At 41.8% G+C, this 15867-nt stretch overlaps 1 long non-coding RNA gene across 1 annotated transcript; it reads left to right on the forward strand.

The window, feature by feature from the left end:
- Positions 1-3454: 3454 nt before the first annotated feature.
- On the forward strand, positions 3455-5064 carry LOC145860309 (uncharacterized). The gene is made up of 3 exons (XR_014380281.1): positions 3455-3796; positions 3913-3993; positions 4922-5064. It is a non-coding gene; the product is annotated as an uncharacterized LOC145860309 (long non-coding RNA).
- Positions 5065-15867: the final 10803 nt, after the last annotated feature.

The following is a 15867-nucleotide window of genomic DNA, read 5'->3' on the forward strand; positions in this document are numbered from 1 at the left end:
ACTGTTGTACTGTACCCATAGTCTACTGTTATACTGTACCCATAGTCTACTGTTATACTGTACCCATAGTCTACTGTTATACTGTACCCATAGTCTACTGTTATACTGTACCCATAGTCTACTGTTGTACTGTACCCATAGTCTACTGTTATACTTATCTACTGTTATACTGTACCCATAGTCTACTGTTATACTGTACCCATAGTCTACTGTTATACTGTACCCATAGTCTACTGTTATACTGTACCCATAGTCTACTGTTATACTAGTCTACTGTTGTACTGTACCCATAGTCTACTGTTGTACTGTACCCATAGTCTACTGTTATACTGTACCCATAGTCTACTGTTATACTGTACCCATAGTCTACTGTTGTACTGTACCCATAGTCTACTGTTATACTAGTCTACTGTTATACTGTACCCATAGTCTACTGTTATACTGTACCCATAGTCTACTGTTATACTAGTCTACTGTTATACTGTACCCATAGTCTACTGTTATACTGTACCCATAGTCTACTGTTATACTGTACCCATAGTCTACTGTTATACTGTACCCATAGTCTACTGTTATACTGTAACCATAGTCTACTGTTGTACTGTACCCATAGTCTACTGTTATACTGTACCCATAGTCTACTGTTGTACTGTACCCATAGTCTACTGTTGTACTGTACCCATAGTCTACTGTTGTACTGTACCCATAGTCTACTGTTATACTAGTCTACTGTTATACTGTACCCATAGTCTACTGTTATACTGTACCCATAGTCTACTGTTATACTGTACCCATAGTCTACTGTTATACTGTACCCATAGTCTACTGTTATACTGTACCCATAGTCTACTGTTATACTGTACCCATAGTCTACTGTTATACTAGTCTACTGTTGTACTGTACCCATAGTCTACTGTTGTACTGTACCCATAGTCTACTGTTATACTGTACCCATAGTCTACTGTTATACTGTACCCATAGTCTACTGTTGTACTGTACCCATAGTCTACTGTTATACTAGTCTACTGTTATACTGTACCCATAGTCTACTGTTATACTGTACCCATAGTCTACTGTTATACTAGTCTACTGTTATACTGTACCCATAGTCTACTGTTATACAAGTCTACTGTTATACTGTACCCATAGTCTACTGTTATACTGTACCCATAGTCTACCTATATACTAGTCTACTGTTATACTAGTCTACTGTTATACTGTACCCATAGTCTACTGTTATACTGTACCCATAGTCTACTGTTATACTGTACCCATAGTCTACTGTTATACTGTACCCATAGTCTACTGTTGTACTGTACCCATAGTCTACTGTTATACTGTACCCATAGTCTACTGTTATACTGTACCCATAGTCTACTGTTGTACTGTACCCATAGTCTACTGTTATACTAGTCTACTGTTATACTGTACCCATAGTCTACTGTTATACTGTACCCATAGTCTACTGTTATACTAGTCTACTGTTATACTGTACCCATAGTCTACTGTTATACTGTACCCATAGTCTACTGTTATACTGTACCCATAGTCTACTGTTGTACTGTACCCATAGTCTACTGTTATACTGTACCCATAGTCTACTGTTGTACTGTACCCATAGTCTACTGTTGTACTGTACCCATAGTCTACTGTTGTACTGTACCCATAGTCTACTGTTATACTAGTCTACTGTTATACTGTACCCATAGTCTACTGTTATACTGTACCCATAGTCTACTGTTATACTGTACCCATAGTCTACTGTTATACTGTACCCATAGTCTACTGTTATACTAGTCTACTGTTGTACTGTACCCATAGTCTACTGTTGTACTGTACCCATAGTCTACTGTTATACTGTACCCATAGTCTACTGTTATACTGTACCCATAGTCTACTGTTGTACTGTACCCATAGTCTACTGTTATACTAGTCTACTGTTATACTGTACCCATAGTCTACTGTTATACTGTACCCATAGTCTACTGTTATACTGTACCCATAGTCTACTGTTATACTAGTCTACTGTTATACTGTACCCATAGTCTACTGTTATACTGTACCCATAGTCTACTGTTATACTGTACCCATAGTCTACTGTTGTACTGTACCCATAGTCTACTGTTATACTGTACCCATAGTCTACTGTTATACTGTACCCATAGTCTACTGTTATACTGTACCCATAGTCTACCTATATACTAGTCTACTGTTATACTAGTCTACTGTTATACTGTACCCATAGTCTACTGTTATAATGTACCCATAGTCTACTGTTATACTAGTCTACTGTTATACTGTACCCATAGTCTACTGTTATGCTGTACCCATAGTCTACTGTTATACTGTACCCATAGTCTACTGTTATACTGTACCCATTGTCTACTGTTGTACTGTTCCCATAGTCTACTGTTATACTGTACCCATAGTCTACTGTTGTACTGTACCCATAGTCTACTGTTATACTGTACCCATAGTCTACTGTTATACTGCACCCATAGTCTACTGTTGTACTGTACCTGTACCCATAGTCTACTGTTATACTGTACCCATAGTCTACTGTTATACTGTACCCATAGTCTACTGTTGTACTGTACCCATAGTCTACTGTTGTACTGTACCCATAGTCTACTGTTGTACTGTACCCATAGTTTACTGTTATACTGTACCCATATTCTACTGTTATACTGTACCCATAGTCTACTGTTATACTAGTCTACTGTTATACTGTACCCGACTTGATTAGTGTGGTGTTAGTGTTAGTTAGCCAGCTACATAGTTGTCTGTGCTGTCTCTGTATCTAAGATAATTGTGTAGCTTGAGTTTGAGTATTATCGAGGTGTGCTAGCCAGCCGCGACGCGGCGCCAGACTTACTCAACACACCTAGTCATCATTAACCCACTGCCAGATAGCCATCCGTTACCGACTAGCAGCGCTGTAGTTACTAATACTTCACAACGGAACGATTTGACTAGTGCAGTGTTACCTAGCGAGCTACCTAGTTGTCTTTGTCATAGCTTGATAATTGTTAATTGATAATTGTTAGCTAGCCAGCCATCGAGGTTAGCTAGCCAGCTATTTCCGTCCCCCGCGACGCCATTTTTCCTAACCTAGCCAACTATTACCGACGAGCAGCATTGTTGAAACTAAATACACTACAAGGAACGTCTTGATTAGTGTTATGTTAGCTAGCTAGCTACAAAGTTGCTTTGTATCATGACAAGGTGTAGTACTGAAACTACCGAGGTTACCTAGCCAGCTACACGTTCAAAGTCAACAACGCAGCCACTGCTAGCTAGCCTACTCCACCAGCCAGCAGTACTGTATCATTTTAGTCAATAACATTTTTGCAACGTAAGCTTAACTTCCTGTACATTCGAGACGTGTAGTCCACTTGTCACTCCAATCTCATTTGCATTAGCGTAGCCTCTTCTGTAGCTTGTCTACTATGTGTCCGCCTATCCCTGTTCTCTCTCCTCTGCACAGGCCATACAAACGCTCCACACCGCGTGGCCGCTGCCGCTCTAACCTGGTGGTCCCAGCGCGCACGACCCACGTGGAGTTCCAGGTCTCCGGCAGCCTCTGGAACTGCCGGTCTGCGGCCAACAAGGCTGAGTTCATCTCAGCCTATGCTACCCTCCAGTCCCTAGACTTCCTGGCGCTGACGGAAACATGGATCACCACAGATAACACTGCTACTCCTACTGCTCTCTCCTCGTCTGACTACGTGTTCTCGCATACCCCTAGAGCATCGAGCCAGCGGGGTGGTGGCACTGGAATCCTCATCTCTCCCAAGTGGACATTCTCTCTTTCTCCCCTGACCCATCTGTCTATCTCCTCATTTGAATTCCATGCTGTCACAGTTACCAGCCCTTTCAAGCTTAACATCCTTATCATTTATCGCCCTCCAGGTTCCCTTGGAGAGTTCATCAATGAGCTTGACGCCTTGATAAGTTCCTTTCCTGAGGATGGCTCACCTCTCACAGTTCTGGGTGACTTTAACCTCCCCACGTCTACCTTCGACTCATTCCTCTCTGCCTCCTTCTTTCCACTCCTCTCCTCTTTTGACCTCACCCTCTCACCTTCCCCCCCTACTCACAAGGCAGGCAATACGCTTGACCTCATCTTTACTAGATGCTGTTCTTCCACTAATCTCATTGCAACTCCCCTCCAAGTCTCCGACCACTACCTTGTATCCTTTTCCCTCTCGCTCTCATCCAACACTTCTCACTCTCCCCCTACTCGGATGGTATTGCGCCGTCCCAACCTTCGCTCTCTCTCTCCCGCTACTCTCTCCTCTTCCATCCTATCATCTCTTCCCTCTGCTCAAACCTTCTCCAACCTATCTCCTGATTCTGCCTCCTCAACCCTCCTCTCCTCCCTCTCTGCATCCTTTGATTTCCTCTGTCCCCTATCCTCCAGGCCGGCTCGGTCCTCCCCTCCTGCTCCGTGGCTCGACGACTCACTGCGAGCTCACAGAACAGGGCTCCGGGCAGCCGAGCGGAAATGGAGGAAAACTCGCCTCCCTGCGGACCTGGCATCCTTTCACTCCCTCCTCTCTACATTTTCCTCTTCTGTCTCTGCTGCTAAAGCCACTTTCTACCACTCTAAACTCCAAGCATCTGCCTCTAACCCTAGGAAGCTCTTTGCTACCTTCTCCTCCCTCCTTAATCCTCCTCCCCCTCCCCCCCCCCCTCCTCCCTCTCTGCGGATGACTTCGTCAACCATTTTGAAAAGAAGGTTGACGACATCCGATCCTCGTTTGCTAAGTCAAACGACACTGCTGGTCCTGCTCACACTGCCCTACCCTGTGCTTTGACCTCTTTCTCCCCTCTCTCTCCAGATGAACTCTCGCGTCTTGTGACGGCCGGCCGCCCAACAACCTGCCCACTTGACCCTATCCCCTCCTCTCTTCTCCAGACCATTTCCGGAGACCTTCTCCCCTACCTCACCTCGCTCATCAACGCATCCTTGACCGCTGGCTACGTCCCTTCCGTCTTCAAGAGAGCGAGAGTTGCACCCCTTCTGAAAAAACCTACACTCGATCCCTCCGATGTCAACAACTACAGGCCAGTATCCCTTCTTTCCTTTCTCTCCAAAACTCTTGAACGCGCCGTGCTTGGCCAGCTCTCTTGCTATCTCTCTCAGAATGACCTTCTTGATCCTAATCAGTCAGGTTTCAAGACTGGGCATTCAACTGAGACTGCTCTTCTCTGTGTCACGGAGGCTCTCCGCACTGCTAAAGCTAACTCTCTCTCCTCTGCTCTCATCCTTCTAGACCTATCTGCTGCCTTTGATACCGTGAACCATCAGATCCTCCTCTCCACCCTCTCCGAGCTGGGCATCTCCGGCACCGCGCACGCTTGGATTGCGTCCTACCTGACAGGTCGCTCCTACCAGGTGGCGTGGCGAGAATCTGTCTCCGCACCACGTGCTCTCACCACTGGTGTCCCCCAGGGCTCTGTTCTTGGCCCACTCCTATTCTCGCTATACACCAAGTCACTTGGCTCTGTCATATCCTCACATGGTCTCTCATATCATTGCTATGCAGACGACACACAATTAATCTTCTCCTTTCCCCCTTCTGACAACCAGGTGGCGAATCGCATCTCTGCATGTCTGGCAGACATATCAGTGTGGATGACGGATCACCACCTCAAGCTGAACCTCGGCAAGACGGAGCTGCTCTTCCTCCCGGGGAAGGACTGCCCGTTCCATGATCTCGCCATCATGGTTGACAACTCCCTTGTGTCCTCCTCCCAGAGTGCTAAGAGCCTTGGCGTGACCCTGGACAACACCCTGTCGTTCTCCACCAACATCAAGGCGGTGACCCGATCCTGTAGGTTCATGCTCTACAACATTCGCAGAGTACGACCCTGCCTCACACAGGAAGCGGCGCAGGTCCTAATCCAGGCACTTGTCATCTCCCGTCTGGATTACTGCAACTCGCTGTTGGCTGGGCTCCCTGCCTGTGCCATTAAACCCCTACAACTCATCCAGAACGCCGCAGCCCGTCTGGTGTTCAACCTTCCCAAGTTCTCTCACGTCACCCCGCTCCTCCGCTCTCTCCACTGGCTTCCAGTCGAAGCTCGCATCCGCTACAAGACCATGGTGCTTGCCTACGGAGCTGTGAGGGGAACGGCACCTCCGTACCTTCAGGCTCTGATCAGGCCCTACACCCAAACAAGGGCACTCCGTTCATCCACCTCTGGCCTGCTCGCCTCCCTACCTCTGAGGAAGCACAGTTCCCGCTCAGCCCAGTCAAAACTGTTCGCTGCTCTGGCACCCCAATGGTGGAACAAGCTCCCTCACGACGCCAGGACAGCGGAGTCAATCACCACCTTCCGGAGACACCTGAAACCCCACCTCTTCAAGGAATACCTGGGATAGGATAAAGTAATCCTTCTAACCCCCCCCTTAAAAGATTTAGATGCACTATTGTAAAGTGGTTGTTCCACTGGATATTATAGGTGAATGCACCAATTTGTAAGTCGCTCTGGATAAGAGCGTCTGCTAAATGACTAAAATGTAAAATGTTATACTGTACCCATAGCCTACTGTTATACTGTACCCATAGTCTACTGTTATACTGTACCCATAGTCTACTGTTATACTAGTCTACTGTTATACTGTACCCATAGTCTACTGTTGTACTGTACCCATAGTCTACTGTTATACTGTACCCATAGTCTACTGTTGTGCTGTACCCATAGTCTACTGTTGTACTGTACCCATAGTCTACTGTTATACTGTACCCATAGTCTACTGTTGTACTGTACCCATAGTCTACTGTTATACTGTACCCATAGTCTACTGTTATACTAGTCTACTGTTATACTGTACCCATAGTCTACTGTTATACTGTACCCATAGTGTACTGTTATACTGTACCCATAGTCTACTGTTATACTGTACCCATAGTCTACTGTTGTACTGTACCCATAGTCTACTGTTGTACTGTACCCATAGTCTACTGTTATACTAGTCTACTGTTGTACTGTACCCATAGACTACTGTTATACTGTACCCATAGTCTACTGTTATACTGTACCCATAGTCTACTGTTATACTAGTCTACTGTTATACTGTACCCATAGTCTACTGTTATACTGTACCCATAGTCTACTGTTATACTGTACCTGTACCCATAGTCTACTGTTATACTAGTCTACTGTTATACTGTACCCATAGTCTACTGTTGTACTGTACCCATAGTCTACTGTTATACTGTACCCATAGTCTACTGTTATACTGTACCCATAGTCTACTGTTATACTGTACCCATAGTCTACTGTTATACTGTACCCATAGTCTACTGTTATACTGTACCCATAGTCTACTGTTATACTGTACCCATAGTCTACAGTTATACTAGTCTACTGTTGTACTGTACCCATAGTCTACTGTAATACTGTACCCATAGTCTACTGTTATACTAGTCTACTGTTATACTGTACCCATAGTCTACTGTTATACTGTACCCATAGTCTACTGTTGTACTGTACCCACAGTCTACTGTTATACTAGTCTACTGTTATACTGTACCCATAGTCTACTGTTATACTGTACCCATAGTCTACTGTTATACTGTACCCATAGTCTACTGTTGTACTGTACCCATAGTCTACTGTTGTACTGTACCCATAGTCTACTGTTATACTAGTCTACTGTTGTACTGTACCCATAGTCTACTGTTATACTTTACCCATAGTCTACTGTTATACTGTACCCATAGTCTACTGTTGTACTGTACCCATAGTCTACTGTTGTACTGTACCCATAGTCTACTGTTATACTGTACCCATAGTCTACTGTTATACTGTACCCATAGTCTACTGTTGTACTGTACCCATAGTCTACTGTTATACTGTACCCATAGTCTACTGTTATACTGTACCCATAGTCTACTGTTGTACTGTACCCATAGTCTACTGTTATACTGTACCCATAGTCTACTGTTGTACTGTACCCATAGTCTACTGTTATACTGTACCCATAGTCTACTGTTGTACTGTACCCATAGTCTACTGTTATACTGTACCCATAGTCTACTGTTATACTGTACCCATAGTCTACTGTTGTACTGTACCCATAGTCTACTGTTATACTGTACCCATAGTCTACTGTTGTACTGTACCCATAGTCTACTGTTGTACTGTTATACTAGTCTACTGTTGTACTGTGCCCATAGTCTACTGTTGTACTGTACCCATAGTCTACTGTTATACTGTACCCATAGTCTACTGTTATACTAGTCTACTGTTGTACTGTACCCATAGTCTACTGTTATACTGTACCCATAGTCTACTGTTATACTGTACCCATAGTCTACTGTTATACTGTACCCATAGTCTACTGTTATACTGTACCCATAGTCTACTGTTATACTGTACCCATAGTCTACTGTTATACTGTACCCATAGTCTACTGTTATACTGTACCCATAGTCTACTGTTGTACTGTACCCATAGTCTACTGTTATACTGTACCCATAGTCTACTGTTGTACTGTACCCATAGTCTACTGTTGTACTGTACCCATAGTCTACTGTTATACTAGTCTACTGTTATACTGTACCCATAGTCTACTGTTATACTGTACCCATAGTCTACTGTTATACTAGTCTACTGTTATACTGTACCCATAGTCTACTGTTATACTGTACCCATAGTCTACTGTTGTACTAGTCTACTGTTGTACTGTACCCATAGTCTACTGTTATACTGTACCCATAGTCTACTGTTGTACTGTACCCATAGTCTACTGTTATACTGTACCCATAGTCTACTGTTATACTGTACCCATAGTCTACTGTTATACTGTACCCATAGTCTACTGTTATACTGTACCCATAGTCTACTGTTATACTAGTCTACTGTTATACTGTACCCATAGTCTACTGTTATACTGTACCCATAGTCTACTGTTATACTGTACCCATAGTCTACTGTTGTACTGTACCCATAGTCTACTGTTGTACTGTACCCATAGTCTACTGTTATACTGTACCCATAGTCTACTGTTGTACTGTACCCATAGTCTACTGTTATACTGTACCCATAGTCTACTGTTGTACTGTACCCATAGTCTACTGTTGTACTGTACCCATATTCTACTGTTGTACTGTACCCATAGTCTACTGTTATACTAGTCTACTGTTATACTGTACCCATAGTCTACTGTTGTACTGTACCCATAGTCTACTGTTATACTGTACCCATAGTCTACTGTTATACTGTACCCATAGTCTACTGTTGTACTGTACCCATAGTCTACTGTTATACTGTACCCATAGTCTACTGTTATACTAGTCTACTGTTGTACTGTACCCATAGTCTACTGTTATACTGTACCCATAGTCTACTGTTATACTGTACCCATAGTCTACTGTTATACTGTACCCATAGTCTACTGTTATACTGTACCCATAGTCTACTGTTATACTGTACCCATAGTCTACTGTTGTACTGTACCCATAGTCTACTGTTATACTGTACCCATAGTCTACTGTTGTACTGTAACCATAGTCTACTGTTGTACTGTACCCATAGTCTACTGTTATACTGTACCCATAGTCTACTGTTATACTGTACCCATAGTCTACTGTTGTACTGTAACCATAGTCTACTGTTGTACTGTACCCATAGTCTACTGTTGTACTGTACCCATATTCTACTGTTATACTGTACCCATAGTCTACTGTTATACTGTACCCATAGTCTACTGTTATACTGTACCCATAGTCTACTGTTATACTGTACCCATAGTCTACTGTTATACTGTACCCATAGTCTACTGTTATACTGTACCCATAGTCTACTGTTGTACTGTACCCATAGTCTACTGTTGTACTGTACCCATAGTCTACTGTTATACTGTACCTGTACCCATAGTCTACTGTTATACTGTACCCATAGTCTACTGTTATACTGTACCTGTACCCATAGTCTACTGTTGTACTGTACCCATAGTCTACTGTTATACTGTACCTGTACCCATAGTCTACTGTTATACTGTACCCATAGTCTACTGTTATACTGTACCCATAGTCTACTGTTATACTGTACCCATAGTCTACTGTTGTACTGTACCCATAGTCTACTGTTATACTGTACCCATAGTCTACTGTTATACTGTACCCATAGTCTACTGTTGTACTGTACCCATAGTCTACTGTTATACTGTACCCATAGTCTACTGTTATACTGTACCCATAGTCTACTGTTATACTGTACCCATAGTCTACTGTTTTACTGTACCCATAGTCTACTGTTGTACTGTACCCATAGTCTACTGTTGTACTGTACCCATAGTCTACTGTTGTACTGTACCCATAGTCTACTGTTGTACTGTACCCATAGTCTACTGTTATACTGTACCCATAGTCTACTGTTGTACTGTAGCCATAGTCTACTGTTGTACTGTACCCATAGTCTACTGTTATACTGTACCCATAGTCTACTGTTGTACTGTACCCATAGTCTACTGTTATACTGTACCTGTACCCATAGTCTACTGTTATACTGTACCCATAGTCTACTGTTGTACTGTACCCATAGTCTACTGTTGTACTGTACCCATAGTCTACTGTTATACTGTACCCATAGTCTACTGTTATACTGTACCCATAGTCTACTGTTGTACTGTACCCATAGTCTACTGTTATACTGTACCTGTACCCATAGTCTACTGTTATACTGTACCCATAGTCTACTGTTGTACTGTACCCATAGTCTACTGTTGTACTGTACCCATATTCTACTGTTATACTGTACCCATAGTCTACTGTTATACTGTACCCATAGTCTACTGTTATACTGTACCCATAGTCTACTGTTATACTGTACCCATAGTCTACTGTTATACTGTACCCGTAGTCTACTGTTATACTGTACCCATAGTCTACTGTTATACTAGTCTACTGTTATACTGTACCCATAGTCTACTGATGTACTGTACCCATAGTCTACTGTTGTACTGTACCCATAGTCTACTGTTATACTGTACCCATATTCTACTGTTATACTGTACCCATAGTCTACTGTTATACTGTACCCATAGTCTACTGTTGTACTGTACCCATAGTCTACTGTTATACTGTACCCATAGTCTACTGTTATACTGTACCCATAGTCTACAGTTATACTAGTCTACTGTTGTACTGTACCCATAGTCTACTGTTATACTGTACCCATAGTCTACTGTTATACTGTACCCATAGTCTACTGTTGTACTGTACCCATAGTCTACTGTTATACTGTACCCATAGTCTACTGTTATACTGTAACCATAGTCTACTGTTGTACTGTACCCATAGTCTACTGTTATACTGTACCCATAGTCTACTGTTATACTGTACCCATAGTCTACTGTTATACTGTACCCATAGTCTACTGTTATACTGTACCCATAGTCTACTGTTATACTGTACCCATAGTCTACTGTTATACTGTACCCATAGTCTACTGTTATACTGTACCCATAGTCTACTGTTGTACTGTACCCATAGTCTACTGTTGTACTGTACCCATAGTCTACTGTTATACTAGTCTACTGTTGTACTGTACCCATAGTCTACTGTTATACTGTACCCATAGTCTACTGTTATACTGTACCCATAGTCTACTGTTGTACTGTACCCATAGTCTACTGTTATACTGTACCCATAGTCTACTGTTATACTGTACCCATAGTCTACTGTTGTACTGTACCCATAGTCTACTGTTATACTAGTCTACTGTTATACTGTACCCATAGTCTACTGTTGTACTGTACCCATAGTCTACTGTTATACTGTACCCATAGTCTACTGTTATACTGTACCCATAGTCTACTGTTGTACTGTACCCATAGTCTACTGTTGTACTGTACCCATAGTCTACTGTTATACTAGTCTACTGTTGTACTGTACCCATAGTCTACTGTTATACTGTACCCATAGTCTACTGTTATACTGTACCCATAGTCTACTGTTATACTGTACCCATAGTCTACCGTTATACTGTACCCATAGTCTACTGTTATACTGTACCCATAGTCTACTGTTGTACTGTACCCATAGTCTACTGTTGTACTGTACCCATAGTCTACTGTTATACTAGTCTACTGTTGTACTGTACCCATAGTCTACTGTTATACTAGTCTACTGTTATACTGTACCCATAGTCTACTGTTATACTGTACCCATAGTCTACTGTTATACTGTACCCATAGTCTACTGTTATACTGTACCCATAGTCTACTGTTGTACTGTACCCATAGTCTACTGTTATACTGTACCCATAGTCTACTGTTATACTGTACCCATAGTCTACTGTTGTACTGTACCCATAGTCTACTGTTGTACTGTACCCATAGTCTACTGTTATACTAGTCTACTGTTGTACTGTACCCATAGTCTACTGTTATACTGTACCCATAGTCTACTGTTATACTAGTCTACTGTTATACTGTACCCATAGTCTACTGTTATACTGTACCCATAGTCTACTGTTGTACTGTACCCATAGTCTACTGTTATACTGTACCCATAGTCTACTGTTATACTGTACCCATAGTCTACTGTTATACTGTACCCATAGTCTACTGTTATACTGTACCCATAGTCTACTGTTATACTGTACCCATAGTCTACTGTTATACTGTACCCATAGTCTACTGTTGTACTGTACCCATAGTCTACTGTTGTACTGTACCCATTGTCTACTGTTGTACTGTACCCATAGTCTACTGTTATACTGTACCTGTACCCATAGTCTACTGTTATACTGTACCCATAGTCTACTGTTATACTGTACCCATAGTCTACTGTTGTACTGTACCCATAGCCTACTGTTATACAAGTCTACTGTTATACTGTACCCATAGTCTACTGTTATACTGTACCCATAGTCTACTGTTATACTGTACCTGTACCCATAGTCTACTGTTATACTGTACCCATAGTCTACTGTTGTACTGTACCCATAGTCTACTGTTGTACTGTACCCATAGTCTACTGTTATACTGTACCTGTACCCATAGTCTACTGTTATACTGTACCCATAGTCTACTGTTGTACTGTACCCATAGTCTACTGTTGTACTGTACCCATAGTCTACTGTTATACTGTACCCATAGTCTACTGTTATACTGTACCCATAGTCTACTGTTATACTGTACCCATAGTCTACTGTTATACTGTAACCATAGTCTACTGTTATACTGTACCCATAGACTACTGTTGTACTGTACCCATAGTCTACTGTTGTACTGTACCCATAGTCTACTGTTGTACTGTACCCATAGTCTACTGTTATACTGTACCCATAGTCTACTGTTGTACTGTACCCATAGTCTACTGTTATACTGTACCCATAGTCTACTGTTGTACTGTACCCATAGTCTACTGTTGTACTGTACCCATAGTCTACTGTTATACTGTACCCATAGTCTACAGTTATACTAGTCTACTGTTGTACTGTACCCATAGTCTACTGTTATACTGTACCCATAGTCTACTGTTATACTTGTCTACTGTTGTACTGTACCCACAGTCTACTGTTATACTGTACCCATAGTCTACTGTTATACTGTACCCATAGTCTACTGTTATACTGTACCCATAGTCTACTGTTGTACTGTACCCATATTCTACTGTTATACTGTACCCATAGTCTACTGTTATACTAGTCTACTGTTATACTGTACCCATAGTCTACTGTTATACTGTACCCATAGTCTACTGTTATACTGTACCCATAGTCTACTGTTATACTGTACCCATAGTCTACTGTTGTACTGTACCCATAGTCTACTGTTGTACTGTACCCATAGTCTACTGTTATACTGTACCCATAGTCTACTGTTGTACTGTACCCATAGTCTACTGTTATACTGTACCCATAGTCTACTGTTATACTGTACCCATAGTCTACTGTTATACTAGTCTACTGTTATACTGTACCCATAGTCTACTGTTATACTGTACCCATAGTCTACTGTTATACTGTACCCATAGTCTACTGTTATACTGTACCCATAGTCTACTGTTGTACTGTACCCATAGTCTACTGTTATACTGTACCCATAGTCTACTGTTATACTGTACCCATAGTCTACTGTTGTACTGTACCCATAGTCTACTGTTATACTGTACCCATAGTCTACTGTTGTACTGTACCCATAGTCTACTGTTGTACTGTTATACAAGTCTACTGTTGTACTGTACCCATAGTCTACTGTTGTACTGTACCCATAGTCTACTGTTATACTGTACCCATAGTCTACTGTTGTACTGTACCCATAGTCTACTGTTATACTGTACCCATAGTCTACTGTTATACTGTACCCATAGTCTACTGTTGTACTGTACCCATAGTCTACTGTTATACTGTACCCATAGTCTACTGTTGTACTGTACCCATAGTCTACTGTTGTACTGTACCCATAGTCTACTGTTATACTGTACCCATAGTCTACTGTTATACTGTACCCATAGTCTACTGTTATACTAGTCTACTGTTATACTAGTCTACTGTTATACTGTACCCATAGTCTACTGTTGTACTGTACCCATAGTCTACTGTTGTACTGTACCCATAGTCTACTGTTATACTGTACCCATAGTCTACTGTTATACTGTACCCATAGTCTACTGTTATACTGTACCCATAGTCTACTGTTATACTAGTCTACTGTTATACTAGTCTACTGTTATACTGTACCCATAGTCTACTGTTGTACTGTACCCATAGTCTACTGTTTTACTGTACCCATAGTCTACTGTTATACTGTACCCATAGTCTACTGTTATACTGTACCCATAGTCTACTGTTGTACTGTACCCATAGTCTACTGTTGTACTGTACCCATAGTCTACTGTTGTACTGTACCCATAGTCTACTGTTATACTAGTCTACTGTTGTACTGTACCCATAGTCTACTGTTATACTGTACCCATAGTCTACTGTTATACTGTACCCATAGTCTACTGTTGTACTGTACCCATAGTCTACTGTTATACTAGTCTACTGTTATACTGTACCCATAGTCTACTGTTATACTGTACCCATAGTCTACTGTTATACTGTACCCATAGTCTACTGTTGTACTGTACCCATAGTCTACTGTTGTACTGTACCCATAGTCTTCTGTTATACTGTACCTGTACCCATAGTCTACTGTTATACTAGTCTACTGTTGTACTGTACCCATAGTCTACTGTTATACTGTACCCATAGTCTACTGTTATACTGTACCCATAGTCTACTGTTGTACTGTACCCATAGCCTACTGTTATACAAGTCTACTGTTATACTGTACCCATAGTCTACTGTTATACTGTACCCATAGTCTACTGTTATACTGTACCCATAGTCTACTGTTGTACTGTACCCATAGCCTACTGTTATACAAGTCTACTGTTGTACTGTACCCACAGTCTACTGTTATACTGTACCCATAGTCTACTGTTATACTGTACCCATAGTCTACTGTTATACTGTACCCATAGTCTACTGTTGTACTGTACCCATAGTCTACTGTTGTACTGTACCCATAGTCTACTGTTATACTAGTCTACTGTTGTACTGTACCCATAGTCTACTGTTGTACTGTACCCATAGTCTACTGTTATACTGTACCCATAGTCTACTGTTGTACTGTACCCATAGTCTACTGTTATACTGTACCCATAGTCTACTGTTATACTAGTCTACTGTTATACTGTACCCATAGTCTACTGTTATACTGTACCCATAGTCTACTGTTATACTGTACCCATAGTCTACTGTTATACTGTACCCATAGTCTACTGTTGTACTGTACCCATAGTCTACTGTTATACTGTACCCATAGTCTACTGTTATACTGTACCCATAGTCTAC

This window comes from Salmo salar, chromosome 14 (assembly GCF_965601325.2).
Source record: "Salmo salar chromosome 14, fSalSal1, whole genome shotgun sequence".
In the NCBI taxonomy this organism is placed as follows: domain Eukaryota; kingdom Metazoa; phylum Chordata; class Actinopteri; order Salmoniformes; family Salmonidae; genus Salmo; species Salmo salar.